Source organism: Arachis stenosperma, chromosome 5 (assembly GCF_014773155.1).
Source record: "Arachis stenosperma cultivar V10309 chromosome 5, arast.V10309.gnm1.PFL2, whole genome shotgun sequence".
In the NCBI taxonomy this organism is placed as follows: domain Eukaryota; kingdom Viridiplantae; phylum Streptophyta; class Magnoliopsida; order Fabales; family Fabaceae; genus Arachis; species Arachis stenosperma.
Window position 1 is genome coordinate 74,299,145 of NC_080381.1, and position 18,646 is coordinate 74,317,790.

Genomic DNA, 18,646 nt, shown 5'->3' on the forward strand with positions numbered 1-18,646 from the left:
AGTAGGACCTTTTACTATTGTATTTACATCTTCTGATCTTTGGAATCTTTTGATCTTAGATCTTTTGATCACTTTGGGAGGCTGGCCTCACGGCTATGCCTAGACCTTGTTCTTATGTATTTTCAACGGTGGAGTTTCTACACACCATAGATTAAGGTGTGGAGCTCTGCTGTACCTCGAGTATTAATGCAATTACTATTGTTCTTCTATTCAATTCCGCTTGTTCTTGTTCCAAGATATCACTTGTTCTTCAACTTGATGAATGTGATGATCCGTGACACTCATCATCATTCTCACCTATGAACGTGTGACTGACAACCACCTCCGTTCTACCTTAGATTGGGTGAATATCTCTTGGATTCCTGATACACGATGCATGGTTGATCGCCTGACAACCGAGCGCTCGCCTGACAAACGAGCCAGCCATTCCGTGAGATCAGAGTCTTCGTGGTATAGGCAAGAACTGATGGCGGCATTCAAGAGAATCCGGAAGGTCTAACCTTGTCTGTGGTATTCTGAGTAGGATTCAATGATTGAATGACTGTGACGTGCTTCAAACTCCTGAGGGCGGGGCGTTAGTGACAGACGCAAAAGAATCACTGGATTCTATTCCGGCCTGATTGAGAACCGACAGATGGATAGCCGTGCCGTGACAGGGTGCGTTGAACATTTCCACTGAGAGGATGGGAGGTAGCCACTGACAACGGTGAAACCCTTGCATAAGCTTGCCATGGAAAGGAGTAAGAAGGATTGGATGAAGACGGTAGGAAAGCAGAGAGATAGAAGGGATCAAGCAACTTCATACGCTTATCTAAAATTCCTACCAATGAATTACATAAGTATCTATATCTTTATCTTTATGTTTTATTCATCATCTATACCCATTTGAGTCTGCCTGACTAAGATTTACAAGGTGACCATAGCTTGCTTCATACCAACAATCTCCGTGGGATCGACCCTTACTCGCGTAAGGTTTATTACTTGGACGACCCAGTGCACTTGCTGGTTAGTTGTGCGAAGTTGTATTTATGCCATGGTATTGAACACCAAGTTTTTGGATTCATTACCGGGGATTATTTGAGTTCTGAAAAGTATTGATCACAATTTTGTGCACCAAGTTTTTGGCGCCGTTGTCGGGGATTGTTTCGTGTATGGACAACTGACGGTTCATCTTGTTGCTTAGATTAGGTATTTATCTTCAGAGTTCGTAAGAATGAATTCTAGTGTTTCAAGGTGATGTTCTTATCATCACCAAAGCTGATTGATTCTCATCAATTTAGCTCTTGAATGCAATGTCCTGCTGAAGCTTGGCTAGCCATGTCTAATTCCTTTAGACTGTAGCTTTAGACTAACATTGCATGATTCCTGGAATTCTCATTAAGAATTTTGATACCTTTATTTTCCTTTTCACTTAATTTTCGAAAAATTCAAAAAAAAATTTTTTTTTAAATCATAAAAACCAAAAATATTTTATGTTTCTTGTTTGAGTCTAGTGTCTAATTTTAAGTTTGGTGTCTTGCATGCATTGTTTATTTGATCTTGGTTCTATTTTCAAGTCAATAGTACAGGGAACTGAAGATTCAAAATGTGCAGCAGAGGAATTACACAGAAAAAGCTGGGCGTTCAAAACGCCCAGTGAAGAAGGACAGACTGGCGTTTAAACGCCAGCCAGGGTGCCTGGTTAGGCGTTTAATGCCCAAAAAGGTAGTGCATTGGGCGTTAAACGCCAGAATGTGCACCATTCTGGGCGTTTAACGCCAGGATGGCACAAGGGGGAGGATTTTGTTTTCAAAATCAATTTTTTTCAAGTTTTCAAAGTTTTTCAAAATCAAATCTTTTTCAAATCATATCTTTTCAATCAAATGTTTTCAAAATCAATTTCTTTCCTTTTTCAAAGATATTGCTAACAATTAATGATTTGATTGAACATTTTAAGTATGTTGCCTTTTCTGTTGAGGAAGGTTTAATGTTTGAATCATATCTTTTCTTGTTAGGCAAGTCATTAATTTTTAAAATCAAATCTTTTTAAAATTGTTTTTCAATCATATCTTTTTAAAACCATAACTTTTTCAATCAAATCTTTTTAATCACATCTTTTTCAAAACGATTTTTAATCATATCTTTTTTATTTCTAATTTCAAAATCTTTTTCAAAAATTACTTGATCTCTTTCTCACTCTTGTTTTTCGAAAATCAAATTAAAGTTTTTCAAAATGTTTTTAAAATCTTTTTAATTAATTTTCGAAAATTTCTTCCTCTCTTCTCACATCCTTCTATTTATGGAGTACCACTCCTTCTCAATGCACAATTCGAACTCTATCTGATTAAGTTCGAATTCTTCTACCTCTTCCTTCTAATTTTCTTCTTCTCTGACACCTCAAGGAATCTCTATACTGTGACATAGAGGATTCCACATTTTCTTGTTCTCTTCTCTTTCATATGAGCAGGAACAAAGACAAAAGCATTCTTGTTGAAGCTGACCATGAACCTGAAAGGACCTTGAAGCGAAAGCTAAGAGAAGCTAAGGCACAACTCTCTGTAGAGGACCTAACAGAAATCTTCAAAGAAGAAGACATGGTAGCCGAAAACAACAACAATGCAAACAATGCAAGGAAGGTGCTGGGTGACTTTACTGCACCTACTCCCGACTTCTATGGGAGAAGCATCTCTATCCCTGCCATTGGAGCAAACAACTTTGAGCTTAAGCCTCAATTAGTTTCTCTAATGCAACAGAATTGCAAGTTCCATGGACTTCCATTGGAAGATCCTCATCAGTTCTTAGCTGAATTCTTGCAAATCTGTGACACTGTCAAGACTAATGGGGTTGACCCTGAGGTCTACAGACTTTTGCTATTCCCTTTTGCTGTAAGAGACAGAGCTAGGACATGGTTAGACTCACAACCTAAAGAAAGCATGGACTCATGGGAAAAGCTAGTCAATGCCTTTTTGGCAAAGTTTTTTCCACCTCAAAAATTGAGTAAACTTAGAGTGGAAGTCCAAACCTTCAGACAGAAGGATGGAGAATCCCTCTATGAAGCTTGGGAAAGATACAAACAATTGATCAGAAAATGTCCTTCTGACATGCTTTCTAAATGGAGCATCATAGGTATTTTCTATGATGGTCTCTCTGAACTATCCAAGATGTCTTTGGATAGCTCTGCTGGAGGATCTCTTCATCTGAAGAAGACGCCTACAGAAGCTCAAGAGCTAATTGAAATGGTTGCAAATAACCAATTCATGTATACTTCTGAAAGGAATCCTGTGAACAATGGGACAAATCAGAAGAAAGGAGTTCTTGAGATTGATACTCTGAATGCCATTCTGGCTCAGAACAAGATATTGACTCAACAAGTCAATTTGATTTCTCAAAGTCTGTCTGGAATGCAGAATGCACCAAGCAGTACTAAGGATGCTTCATCTGAAGAAGAAGCTCATGATCCTGAGAACCCTTCACTGGAAGAGGTGAATTACCTAGGAGAACCCTATGGAAACACCTATAATTCTTCATGGAGAAATCATCCAAATTTCTCATGGAAGGATCAACAGAGACCTCAACAAGGTTTCAACAACAATAATCATGGAAGAAACAGGTTTAGCAATAGCAAGCCTTTTCCATCATCTTCTCAGCAACAGACAGAGAATTCTAAGCAGAACCCCTCTGACTTAGCAACCATGGTCTATGATCTAATCAAAACCACTCAAAGTTTCATGACTGAAACAAGGTCCTCCATTAGGAATTTAGAGGCACAAGTGGGACAGCTGAGCAAGAAAATTACTGAACTCCCTCCTAGTACTCTCCCAAGCAATACAGAAGAAAATCCAAAAGGAGAGTGCAAGGCCATCAACATGGCCGAATTTGGAGAGGAAGGAGAGGCAGTGAACGCCACTGAGGAGGACCTCAATGGACGTCCACTGGCCTCCACTGAGTCCCCCAATGAGGAAACATGGGAATCTGAGGCTCAAAATGAGACCATAGAGATTCCATTGGACTTACTTCTGCCTTTCATGAGCTCTGATGAGTATTCCTCCTCTGAAGAGGACGAATATGTCACTGAAGAGCAAGTTGCTAAATACCTTGGAGCAATCATGAAGCTAAATGACAAGTTATTTGGAAATGAGACTTGGGAGGATGAACCCCCTTTGCTCACCAAAGAACTGGATGACTTGTCTAGGCAGAAATTACCTCAAAAGAGACAAGACCCTGGAAAGTTTTCAATACCTTGTACCATAGGCACCATGACCTTCAAGAAGGCTCTGTGTGACTTAGGGTCAAGTGTAAACCTCATGCCTCTCTCTGTAATGGAGAAGCTAGGGATCTTTGAGGTGCAAGCTGCAAGAATCTCACTAGAGATGGCAGACAATTCAAAGAAACAAGCCTATGGACTTGTAGAGGATGTTCTGGTAAAGATTGAAGACCATCACATCCCTGCTGATTTCATAGTCCTAGAGACTGGGAAGTGCATGGATGAATCTATCATCCTTGGCAGACCCTTCCTAGCCACAGCAAAGGCTGTGATTGATGTTGATGGAGGTGAACTGATCATTCAAGTGAATGAAGAATCCTTTGTGTTTAAGGCTCAAGGATATCCCTCTGTCACCATGGAGAGGAAGCATGAAGAGCTTCTCTCAAATCAGAGTCAAACAGAGCCCCCACAGTCAAACTCTAAGTTTGGTGTTGGGAGGCCACAACCAACTTCTAAGTTTGGTGTTGAACCCCCACATTCAAACTCTAAGTTTGGTGTTGGGAGGTTCCAACATTGCTCTGAGAAAATGTGAGGCTCCATGAGAGCCATCTGTCAAGCTACTGACATTAAAGAAGCGCTTGTTGGGAGGCAACCCAATGTCATATTTTATCTATTTTCCTTTGTTATTTTATGTTTTCTGTAGGTTGACGATCATGAGAAGTCACAAAATCAATTGAAAAAGCAAAAATAGAATGAAAAACAGGAAAAAAAACAGCACACCCTGGAGGAAGAACCTACTGGCGTTTAAACGCCAGTAAGGCTAGCAGATGGGCGTTTAACGCCCAGTCTGGCACCATTCTGGGCGTTTAACGCCAGAAAGGGGCACCAGACTGGCGTTAAACGCCAGGAAAGGGCAAGAACCTGGCGTTAAACGCCAGAAATGGGCACCAGCCCGGCATTTAACGCCAGAATTGGCTAAAAACACAATTTTGCATGCCATTTGGTGCAGGGATGACTTTTCCTTGACACCTCAGGATCTGTGGACCCCACATGATCCCCACCAACCCCACCACTCTCTCTCTTCTTCCCCATTCACCAATCACCTCAATACCTCTTCCCCAAAAACCCTTCACCTATCAAATCCCATCTTCTCTTCACCACTCACATCCATCCTCCACAAAACCCCACCTACCTCACCCTTCAAATTCAAACCACTTTCCCTCCCAAACCCACCCATACATGACCGAACCATGAGCCCCCCTCTCCTATATTAACCCTTCTTCACTCCTTCATTTTCACACAACCTAAACACCACTTCTCCCCCTCTTTGGCCGAACACAAAGCCATTCCCTTCTTCCTTATTTCTTCTTCTTCTACTCTCTTCTTTCTTCTTTTGCTCAAGGACGAGCAAACCTTTTAAGTTTGGTGTGGTAAAAGCATTGCTTTTTGTTTTTCCATAACCATTTATGGCATCCAAGGCCGGAGAAACCTCTAGAAAGAGGAAAGGGAAGGCAAAAGCTTCCACCTCCGAGTCATGGGAGATGGAGAGATTCATCTCAAGGGTGCATCAAGACCACTTCTATGAAGTTGTGGCCATGAAGAAGGTGATCCATGAGGTCCCTTTCAAACTCAAAAAGGGTCAACTTTGATCAAAGGTTGGACCAAGTCCTCACAGACATTTGTGAAGAGGGCGCTCAATGGAAGAGAGATTCAAGAGGAAAGCCGGTTCAACAGAGAAGGCATGACCTCAAGCCCATCACTAAGAAAAAGATAGAGCAAACAAGAGACCCCTCTCATCATGAGATCCCTGAGATGCCTCAAGGGATGCACTTTCCTCCACAAGACTATTGGGAGCAACTGAACACCTCCCTAGGAGAATTAAGTTCCAACATGGGACAACTAAGGGTGGAGCACCAAGAACATTCCATCCTCCTCCATGAAATTAGAGAAGATCAAAGAATCATGAGAGAGGAGCAACAAAGACAAGGAAGAGACATTGAGGAGCTCAAGCACTCCATAAGACCTTCAAAAGGAAGAACAAGCCGCCATCACTAAGGTGGACCTGTTCTTTAATCTCCTTGTTCTTTATTTTCTTGTTTTTCGAAATTTAGTGCTTATGTTTATCTATGTTTGTGTCTTATGATCATTAGTGTCTTAGTGTCTATGCCTTAAAGTTATGAATGTCCTATGAATCCATCACCTCTCTGAAATGAAAAATGTTCTTAGTTGAAAAAGATAAGAATTGCATGAATTTTGAATTTTATAACAGTTTAATTATTTTGATGTGGTGGCAACACTTTTATTTTCTGAATGTATGCTTGAACAGTGCATATGTCTTTTGAATTTGTGGTTCATGAATGTTGGCTCTTGAAAGAATGATGAAAAAGGAGACATGTTACTGAGGATCTGAAAAATCATAAAAATGATTCTTGAAGCAAGAAAAAGCAGTGAAAAAAAAACGAAAAAAAAAGAGAGAGAAAGAAAAAGAAAGGAATAAAGTTGTGATCCAAGGCAAGAAGAGTGTGCTTAAGAACCCTGGACACCTCTAATTGGGGACTCTAGCAAAGCTGAGTCACAATCTGAAAAGGTTCACCCAATTATGTGTCTGTGGCATGTATGTATCCGGTGGTAATACTGGAAGACAGAGTGCTTTGGGCCACAGCCAAGACTCAATAAGTAGCTGTGTTCAAGAATCATCATACTTATCTAGGAGAATCAATAACACTATCTAGATTCTGAGTTCCTAAAGAAGCCAACCATTCTGAATTTCAAAGGATAGAGTGAGATGCTAAAACTATTCATAGGCAAAAAGCTAAAAGCCCCGCTCATCTAATTAATACTGATCTTCATAGATGTTTTTGGAATTCATTGCATATTCTCCTCTTTTTATCTTATTTGACTTTCAGTTGCTTGAGGACAAGCAACAATTTAAGTTTGGTGTTGTGATGAGCGGATAATTTGTACGCTTTTTGGCATTGTTTTTAGTATGTTTTTAGTATGATCTAGTTAGTTTTTAGTATATTTTTATTAGTTTTTAGCTAAAATTCACTTTTCTGGACTTTACTATGAGTTTGTGTGTTTTTCTATGATTTCAGGTATTTTCTGGCTGAAATTGAGGGACCTGAGCAAAAATCTGATTCAGAGACTGAAAAGGACTGCAGATGCTGTTGGATTCTGACCTCCCTGCACTCGAAGTAGATTTTCTGGAGCTACAGAAGCCCAATTGGCGCGCTCTCAACGGCGTTGGAAAGTAGACATCCTGGGCTTTCCAGCAATATATGATAGTCCATCCTTTGCCCAAGATTTGATGGCCCAAACCGGCGTTCAAAGTCACCTTCAGAATTCCCAGCGTTAAACGCCGGAACTGGCACCAAAATGGGAGTTAAACGCCCAAACTGGCATAAAAGCTGGCGTTTAACTCCAAGAAGAGTCTCTACACGAAAATGCTTCAATGCTCAGCCCAAGCACACACCAAGTGGGCCCGGAAGTGGATTTTTATGTCATTTACGCATCTTTGTAAACCTTAGGCTACTAGTTTTCTATAAGTAGGACCTTTTACTATTGTATTTACATCTTCTGATCTTTGGAATCTTTTGATCTTAGATCTTTTGATCACTTTGGGAGGCTGGCCTCACGGCCATGCCTAGACCTTGTTCTTATGTATTTTCAACGGTGGAGTTTCTACACACCATAGATTAAGGTGTGGAGCTCTGCTGTACCTCGAGTATTAATGCAATTACTATTGTTCTTCTATTCAATTCCGCTTGTTCTTGTTCCAAGATATCACTTGTTCTTCAACTTGATGAATGTGATGATCCGTGACACTCATCATCATTCTCACCTATGAACGTGTGACTGACAACCACCTCCGTTCTACCTTAGATTGGGTGAATATCTCTTGGATTCCTGATACACGATGCATGGTTGATCGCCTGACAAACGAGCCAGCCATTCCGTGAGATCAGAGTCTTCGTGGTATAGGCAAGAACTGATGGCGGCATTCAAGAGAATCCGGAAGGTCTAACCTTGTCTGTGGTATTCTGAGTAGGATTCAATGATTGAATGACTGTGACGTGCTTCAAACTCCTGAGGGCGGGGCGTTAGTGACAGACGCAAAAGAATCACTGGATTCTATTCCGGCCTGATTGAGAACCGACAGATGGATAGCCGTGCCGTGACAGGGTGCGTTGAACATTTCCACTGAGAGGATGGGAGGTAGCCACTGACAACGGTGAAACCCTTGCATAAGCTTGCCATGGAAAGGAGTAAGAAGGATTGGATGAAGACGGTAGGAAAGCAGAGAGACGGAAGGGATCAAGCATCTTCATACGCTTATCTGAAATTCCTACCAATGAATTACATAAGTATCTCTATCTTTATCTTTATGTTTTATTCATCATCTATACCCATTTGAGTCTGCCTGACTAAGATTTACAAGGTGACCATAGCTTGCTTCATACCAACAATCTCCGAGGGATCGACCCTTACTCGCGTAAGGTTTATTACTTGGACGACCCAGTGCACTTGCTGGTTAGTTGTGCGAAGTTGTGTTTATGCCATGGTATTGAACACCAAGTTTTTGGATTCATTACCGGGGATTATGTGAGTTGTGAAAAGTATTGATCACAATTTCGTGCACCACTCTGCCAAAATAGAAAAGAAAGAAAGTGTAGAAAAGTAAAGATGAAGATTAAAACTAACATTGAAACTTCCAAATTCACAAATGAAAAGTACAAAGAAAAGAAAGAGAAGGAAAAGTGTGTGAGAGGAGGGAGTCCGAAGACCCCTCTTCAATCCCCAATTTCCAGCCTCCTTTGAATGTACAAACTAAGGCCTTTATATAGGCTCTCCTAAATTACAAAATGAAATTAAAAGAAAATTACAATTAAATAAAAATTCCTATTCTAGATGCTTCTTGCGGCCTTGATTGGTTGAAACTTGTGGGCTTGCTTCCTTGAGGTTGGGTGGTCCTTGAAAGAGAAGTGAATCAGATTGAGGTCCAGGGTGACTTGGCTTTATTGCTTCCGTTAGCCACACTAATGCTACAAGTGTGGCATTAGTGCTGAAGTTAGTGTGGCTAACATCACACTTGCTACCCAGTTAGTGATTTTGGAGTTTAAAAGATGCCTCTTGTTTGTGCTCCAATTTCATGCCCGCTGATAAACCATTATTTCATGGTTTATCTTATGCTCAATTGAGTGGTTTTTATCAACTCTTCACCCACTTATTCATACTATTCGCATGTTTTACGTTTTCCTTCCTGATTTTGTGCTATGATTGAAAACATGCTTCTTTGACCTTTAAATTACTAACTTCAATCCTCTCTTATTACCATTAGATGTCTTGATATGTGTGTTAAGTTTTTTCAGAGATTACAGGGCAGGAATGGCATGGAGGATGGAAAGGAAGCATGCAAAAGTGGAAGGAATACAAGAAGTTGAAGGAACTGCAAAGCTGTCAGCCTGACCCTCTAGCACTAAAACGATCATAACTTGAGCTACAAAGATCTAAATGATGCGGTTCCACTTGCGTTGGAAAGCTAACGTCCAGGACTTCGATTTGATATATAATTCGTAATAGTGGCCGTACAGATAGATGACGCGAACGCCCGATCCACGCGGACGCGTCGCATCTGCGAATCTCATTCAACGCAAACGCGTGGATGACGCCTCCGCGTCACTTTGCCGCGACCTGTATGGACCAGATTTCACAATCAGCGATTTCTGGGCTATTTCTGACCCAGTTTTTGGCCCAGAGAACACAGATTAGAGGCTATAAAGTGGGGGAATGCATCCATTCATAATCATACTTTCATAATTCACAATTTTACGTTTTAGATGTAGTTTTTAGAGAGAGAGGCTCTCTCCTCTCTCTTAGGATTTAGAAATTAGGATTTTTAGAAATTAGGATTTATTTCAACTCTTCATCAGGCTCAATATTTCTTTTACTTTATATTTTTCTTCTACTTTGAGATACTTTAATGCTTTTATTTATGTTTGATTTATATTGCCCAATTGGCTTATGAATATTTTTCATGTTAGATTTGACTGCTTTGAATGAATGTTATTTGAGGTATTCCAGATATTTATGATTCTTATTTAGCTTTTTATATTATTGGCTTTAATTGATTAACTGGAAGCTCTTGAGTTATCAACTATTCAGGATTGATTGTTATGTCGGCTGATTAATTGGAATTCCACTAACTCTAGTCTTTCATTAGGAGTTGGCTAGGACTTGGGAAATCTAACCAATTAGTTCACTTGACTTTCCCTTGCTTACGTAAAGGTTAACTAAGTGGGATTAGCTTCCATTCTCATAGGAGTAACTAGGATAGGACTTCCGAATTTTCATATCTTGCCAAAAGTTTATTTTATAGTTAATTATTTATTTTATTTGTCATTGAATTTACTTGTTCCTCACTTTCAAAACCCCAATTTACAAAAAACCATAACCAACAATAAGAACATACCTCCCAGCAATTCTTTGAAAAGACAACCCGAGGTTTGAATACTCGGTTATCAATTTTAAAAGGGTTTGTTACTTGTGACAACCAAAACGTTTGTAAGAAAGGTTGATTGCTTGGTTTAGTAACTATACTTACAACGAGAGTTTACTATAACTTCTAAACCATCGATCTTCAGTTCTTCAAAATGGCGCCGTTGCCGGGGAATTGCAAACGTGTGCCTTATTATTGGTTATTGTAAATATTTTTCAAAAAAAAATTCAGATTTTTATTTTAAAATTTTTATCTTATCTTATCTTAGTTTTAAATATCAAAATTCAAATCTTTTTCAAAATAAAAAAATCATATCTTTTTCAAAAATCTTATCTTATCTTTTTTTTTTCAAAAATTATATCTTTCTCAAAATCTTATCTTATTTTTTTCAAAATATTTTCTTTTTGTTAGTTTTTGTTTTTATTTTCTCTTACTACTATGAACTCTCACCCCTTTGGCTATGAGTCTGGTTACAATTATGTTGCAGGAAGAGGAAATTACAATGAGAACAAGCATCAAGGTTGGAAGTATCAAAGATGGGAGGAGCCACAAGGATTTGATCAACCTTCATGGCAACAACCACCTCCAATGGACTATCAACAACCATTCTGTGATGCATACCAAGATAACGGCTATGGTGAACACTCTTTTGATTATCAACAACCACCACCATACGCCTATGAACCCCCTCTTCAACATAGCTTTGGACCACCATACTCACTAGCCCCTTACCACCAAACACCCTCATATGATCCTAACCCTCAACCACCATACCAACCATCTTATGAGCCAAATGAACCATATATAGATCCACCACAATTCCACCCTAACTACTCCCAAGAACCACCACCTCAATATACACCATCTCCATATCCATCAATCCAAGAGCACTATGGTCTTACTTATGAAACCCAAGCGAAACAAGAATCAACGGATCGTCTCAAGGAAATAGTGGATCAATTTCACGCAATCCTTCATCAATTGAATCAAGCTATAAATCAATTAGCTTCCCGACGTTCGGACACTCAAGGAACCCCCATGGCTTCATGTGGACAATCTAATGAAGAACGTGGCATGAAAGAGACACTAGAGACTCCAGTGGACAATAAGGAGCATGACTTTGTACTGGAACAAGTGGAGGAAGCTATAATAGTTGCAAAGGAAGAAGTGGTTGAAGATTTAGGAGATGCAGAACCTCCACGGGAACCTCAAGTCACAGAACCCTCTTCTAAGGAGTTTGAATTTGTTGTTGAGGAGGGTGTACAACCTCCAAGGCATGTCAGGGTTGAAGACTTGGAAGAGGTTGATCAAGAGATAGAGTTTAAAGAAGAATAAGCACAACCTTTCATGCCCTTAGTAAACAATAAAGAAGAGGTTGAATTGGAAGACAGCCACCAAGAGGAAGAGGTTGAAATTGAAGAAGCTTACAAAGAGGTGGAAGTTGTCAGAGAAGAGCACAAGGGAGTAGAGCTTGCAAATTTATTAGAAATATCTCTCCCAAGACCATTACCGTCCAACACAACATTCAAGTGGGTAAAATTCCAATCCTTATCCTGTACTTTTCCACTTGAATATGGGCTACTAGAGACGGATGGTCAGCTTAGAGCTCTTTTTGGCATTAAGAGTAAGAGGAAGATTGTCAGTGGTGAGAATTGTCCTGCAAAGTTCCTTATGGTTGGAAGCTTTAAGTTTAACTGCAAGGGGTTGATATAGAGCTCAATTGAATAGGTCTAGGAAGTTGTTTGGACGCTTCAGTGAGAATTCTAAAGCTGAACCACCCGGATGGAATCATGATAATTAACTTGAAGACGGGTGCAGAAACAAGATTTGGGATCCCGGAGGATATTGGATTTGCAAACATTGGTGGAGATTCCTGGATCAGTACAAGCATAAGCCACCATGACAAGGAACTCACCAAATGTCCAACTTAAGGACTTTAACTAAAAGTGCTAGGTGAGAGACAACACACCATGGTATGATCGTCCCTTTTCAGTTTTAATTCTAGTATGTTTTGTTTGTTTTTGAATATTGATTGAACCTGAAATTTTTGCATAACATTCATTGCATTTTTCATTCTGCACACTGCATAAAAAAAAGAAAAATAAAGGGGAAAGCACTCACACGACGCGGCAGCGTCGCTGACGCGTCCGCATCATCGGTGCGTTGGGAAGAAAAAAAAAGTGAACAGAGAGTCGCGCGAGAGCGTGGCTAGAGGCGTGCCTTTGGCACAATTTGACCGACGCGACCGCGTCGCTGACGCGTCCGTGTCATGTGGGAAAAATGCCTCCCACGCGTCCGCGTCACCCACGCGAACGCGTGCCTTGAAATCGACGTAAAAAGGTTGTATGGCCGAAAGTTGAGCTAGAATTGAGCTGGACTCGTGCTAGAAGCACAAGCCTTGCCACGCGTACGCGTGCCCCACGCGTCCGCACCGTTTTCACATTCAGGTCATCCACGCGATCGCATCAATCACGCGATCGCGTCACCCAAGGATTTTGGCAATATGAATTTCTAACAGAGAGTTGCGTGACCGCGAGGCTGCCCTCGCACTAGTAGCACAAATTCACTCACGCGACCGCGTGCCCCACGCGGCCGTGTCACTTGACAATAGCACCACCCGCACGAACTCGTCACCCCACGCGTCTGCGTCACCTGCGCCGCACAACTTATCCATATCAGCGCCGATTATCTTATTTTTTTCTTCTCTAATCCTAATCTCTTCTATCTTTTCTTCTTTCTTCCTCCTTTTCTTACTTTCTTCTTCTTCATCTATTTCACTTCTCATCTCTCTTCACTTCCATTGTATTTCATTCCATTTATTTGCATACCCTCATTCATTGCATTATCTTCATTGGTGTTGGAATTTTATTTGGGTCATTATTTTTATATGTTGCTTATGGATTATTTGGGATTTGTTTAAACAATTATATATTATTATAAAGGTTAATTGCATGTTCTAATTAATATTTTCCATACCTTATTTAACATGCATGCTATGTGTTTGTGAAAACGCATATATGGCATTTTGCACTATTCTTGGATTTCTTTTAAATCTACTACTATAAATGCCTACTTTTCAAATAACCCCTTCTCTATTTTATTATTTAAATATAATTATTTTTACAAACATATTATTAATTTGAGAGACTTGGTAATCTAATTTGGACATTGAATGCTTGACCTATGCTACTCATGCCCTTTGCCGGCATGCCAATAAACACCTTGCATTCAACTTTTCTCACATGCACTTGCTATATTTCTATTGTTGATTTGCCACATATAGTCATGACCATGTGTTCACATCATTATCCATACCTGTGCATTGATTACCACCTTTCCTATTCTTTTCCTTGCTATAACCCTTGAATGCTAATGTCTTTCCTCGTTTCCTTTCAGGATGGCCACCAAGAAAGGTAAAGAGAAAGCTACTCCCATACCACTGGCAAGGAAAGGAACAAAAAGAGCACTAGCTGCGGAGCCACCCATCCACCTGTACATCTTAGCATGCACCAAGGACAGTGCAATCTTTAAGTGTGGGGAGGTCAATACCGATCTCCGTGGGTTAGTTACTTCTTTTTTTCAACACCAATGTTAATTTGTTAATTGCTATATTTGCATACTTGATTGCATGTTTGTTTGATTTTATGCATTTAGTCACTACTTGGTTGAAGTAATATTTTCTTTTTCAAGAAATTTTTATAGTATTTCACTAATTTAAATTGAAAAATTTGTGTTAAACTTATTTTGAAGTTGTATTTGGAACATGGTTTTTGAGCCAAAGAACACATAACCTGTGAGATTTTGAGCTTAATTGCATGGTTACATTATTTAACCATAATATTTTATTCTTGTGTGTTTTTCTTCTCTATGATTGCAATCTTTATTTTGTTCCATTCTATATGTCCAATATTTAGTGTTTTTACATGTTTGCATATGATTGAGGCCATTATTTGATTTTAGCTCACTTATCCCAAATAAGCCTACCCTTTTATTTCACCCTTGTCAGCCACCTTGAGCTTTTTACTCCCCTCTTATTTTATAACCACATTACTAGCCTTAAGCAGAAAAACAAAATAAAAATCCCAAGTTGAATCCTTGGTTAGCTTAAGATAGAAATTGTGTATAATTTAAGTGTGGGAAATTTTATGGGAACATGGGATGATAAAAAAAGGGGAATTAAATTGAATAAGTTATTTGAAAATTTGGGAAGCATGCTCATATGAAATCAAAATAATTAAATTATCATGTGCATTGACAAAAAAAAAGAAAAAAAAGAAAGAAAAGAAAAAAAATTATTATTAAGTAATTAAATAAGGGGATACAAAAAAATAAAAAAATAAAAAAATAAAAATATATTACCCCGAATGCAAAATAAAAAGAATCAATGCACATGGGACAAAATTCAAAAATAAGTTTGATACATGAGCATGTAGTACAAAAGTGAAAAAAATTTGGGTAGCTAGGTAAAGCATTTTAAAATTGTATAAAGTATGTATATGTTAGGTGAGATCTTAGACTAATCAAGGATTCACTTTGTTAGCTCACTTAGCCTTATATATACATCCTTACCTTTACCTCAGCCCCATTACAACCTTGAAAAGACCTCATGATGTTTGCATTGGTATACTAAATATTTGTTGATTGGTTAGCTAAAGAACAAAGTTTAGAAAGCATGATTAGAGAAGATTAGAGTGAAGTACCCTATACACTTGAGAGACTAGAGTGATATACACTACCAGTGAGGGTTCAATGCTTGATTCTATGTCCCCTACTTTCATGAGCTATCTTCTTACAAGTTTACTTGCTTTTTATTATATGATTTGAATTAGTGAAATTTGAATTACTTTTGTCTTGAAGAACTTATTTACTCTTAACCAAGTAAGTAAAAGCATTTGCATGTAGTTACATTCATAGGTTGCATTTCATGCATTCTACCATTCCTCTTCACTTTTATAGCTTCTCTTGAGCTTAGCATGAGGACATGCTAATGTTTAAGTATGGGGAGGTTGATAAACCACTATTTCATGGTTTATCTTGTGCTCAATTGAGTGGTTTTTATCAACTCTTCACCCACTTATTCATACTATTCGCATGTTTTACGTTTTCCTTCTTGATTTTGTGCTATGATTGAAAATATGCTTCTTTGACCTTTAAATTACTAACTTCAATCCTCTCTTATTACCATTAGATGCCTTGATATGTGTGTTAAGTGTTTTCAGAGATTACAGGGCAGGAATGGCTTGGAGGATGGAAAGGAAGGAATACAAGAAGTTGAAGGAACTGCAAAGCTGTCAACCTGACCCTCTTGCACTAAAACGATCATAACTTGAGCTACAGAGGTCCAAATGATGCGGTTTTACTTGCGTTAGAAAGCTAACGTCTGGGGCTTCGATTTGATATATAATTTGCCATAGTGGCCATACAAATAGGCGACGCGAATGCCGGGATGACGCCTCCGCGTGGATGACGCCTCCGCGTCACTTTGCCGCGACCTGTACGGACCAGATTTCACAATCAGCAATTTCTGGGCTATTTCTGACCCAGTTTTCGGTCCAGAGAACATAAATTAGAGGCTATAAAGTGGGGGAATGCATCCATTCATAATCATGCTTTCATAATTCACAATTTTAGGTTTTAGATGTAGATTTTAGAGAGAGAGGCTCTCTCCTCTCTCTTAGGATTTAGAAATTAGGATTTTTAGAAATTAGGATTTATTTCAACTCTTCATCAGGTTCAATATTTCTTTAACTTTATATTTCTCTTCTACTTTGAGATACTTTAATGCTTTTATTTATGTTTGATTTATGTTGCCCAATTGGCTTATGAATATTTTCCATGTTAGATTTGACTGCTTTGAATGAATGTTATTTGAGATATTCCAGATATTTATGATTCTTATTTAGCTTTTTATATTATTGGCTTTAATTGATTAACTGGAAGCTCTTGAGTTATCAACTATTCAGGATTGATTGTTATGTCGGCTGATTAATTGGAATTTCACTAACTCTAGTCTTTCATTAGGAGTTGGCTAGGACTTGGGAAATCTAACCAATTGGTTCACTTGACTTTCCCTTGCTTACGCAAAGGTTAACTAAGTGGGATTAACTTCCATTCTCATAGGAGTAACTAGGATAGGACTTCCGAATTTTCATATCTTGCCAAAAGTTTATTTTATAGTTAATTATTTATTTTATTTGTCATTGAATTTACTTGTTCCTCACTTTCAAAACCCCAATTTACAAAAACCCATAACCAATAATAAGAACATACCTCCCTGCAATTCCTTGAGAAGACGACCCGAGGTTTGAATACTCGGTTATCAATTTTAAAAGGGTTTGTTACTTGTGACAACCAAAACGTTTGTAAGAAAGGTTGATTGCTTGGTTTAGTAACTATACTTCTAACGAGAGTTTACTATAACTTCTAAAGCATCAATCTTCAGTTCTTCACCCACTGATGAGCAGATAATTTATACGCTTTTTGGCATTATTTTTAGTTAGTTTTTAGTATGATCTAATTACTTTTAGGGATATTTTCATTAGTTTTTATGCTAAATTCACATTTCTGGACTTTACTATGAGTTTATGTGTTTTTCTGTGATTTCAGGTATTTTCTGGCTGAAATTGAGGGACCTGAGCAAAACTCTGATAGGAGGCTGACAAAGGACTGCTGATGCTGTTGGAATATGACCTCCCTGCACTCGAAATGGATTTTCTGGAGCTACAGAACTTCGAATGGCACGCTCTAAACGGCTTTGGAATGTAGACATCCAGAGCTTTCCAACAATATATAATAGTCCATCTTTATTCGTGATTAGATGACGTAAACTGGCGCACAACGCCAGTTTCATGCTGCTATCTGGAGTCAAACGCCAGAAACACGTCACAAACCGGAGTTGAACGCCCAAAACACGTTACAACTTGGCGTTCAACTCCAAAAGAAGCCTCAACTCGTGGATAGATCAAGCTCAGCCCAAACATACACCAAGTGGGCCCTGGAAGTGGATTTATGCATCAATTACTTACTCTTGTAAACCCTAGTAGCTAGTCTAGTATAAATAGGATAGTTTACTATTGTATTAGACATCTTGGGACGTTTAGTTCTCAGATCATGGGGGCTGGCCATTCGGCCATGCCTGGACCTTTCACTTATGTATTTTTAATGGTGGAGTTTCTACACACCATAGATTAAGGGTGTGGAGCTCTGCTGTACCTCAAGCTTCAATGCAATTACTATTATTTTTTATCCAATTCGATTTATTCCTGTTCTAAGATATTTGTTGCACTTCAACTTGATGAATGTGATGATCCGTGACACTCATCATCATTCTCACCTATGAACGCGCGTGACTGACAACTACTTCCGTTCTACCTTAGACCGGGCGCATATCTCTTGGATTCCTTAATCAGAATCTTCGTGGTATAAGCTAGAATTGATGTCGGCATTCATGGGAATCCGGAAAGTCTAACCTTGTCTGTGGTATTCCGAGTAGGAGTCCAGGATTGAATGACTGTGATGAGCTTCAAACTCCTGAAGGCTGGGCATTAGTGACAAACGCAAAAGAATCACGGGATTCTATTCCAAACTGATTGAGAACCGACAGATGATTAGCCGTGCTGTGACAGAGCATTTGGACCATTTTTACTGAGAGGATGGGATGTAGACATTGACAACGGTGATGCCCTACATACAGCTTGTCATGGAAATGAGTAAGAATGATTGGATGAATGTAATAAGAAAGTAGAGATTCGGAAGGAACACAGCACCTCCATGCACCTATCTGAAATTCCCACCATTGGATTTCATGATTAACTTTATCTTTATTCCCTGTTTATTTTATTTATCTTTTAAATATCTAATCCAATCATATTTGAATCAGCCTGACTGAGATTTACAAGATGACCATAGATTGCTTCATAGCAACAATCTCCGTGGGATCGACCCTTACTCACGTTAGGTATTACTTG

General features: G+C 39.0%; 1 non-coding gene across 1 annotated transcript; it reads right to left on the bottom strand.

The window, feature by feature from the left end:
* Window positions 1–2,978: 2,978 nt before the first annotated feature.
* Window positions 2,979–3,086, bottom strand: LOC130932255 (small nucleolar RNA R71). Its single transcript, XR_009067413.1, has one exon. It is a non-coding gene; the product is annotated as a small nucleolar RNA R71 (small nucleolar RNA).
* Window positions 3,087–18,646: the final 15,560 nt, after the last annotated feature.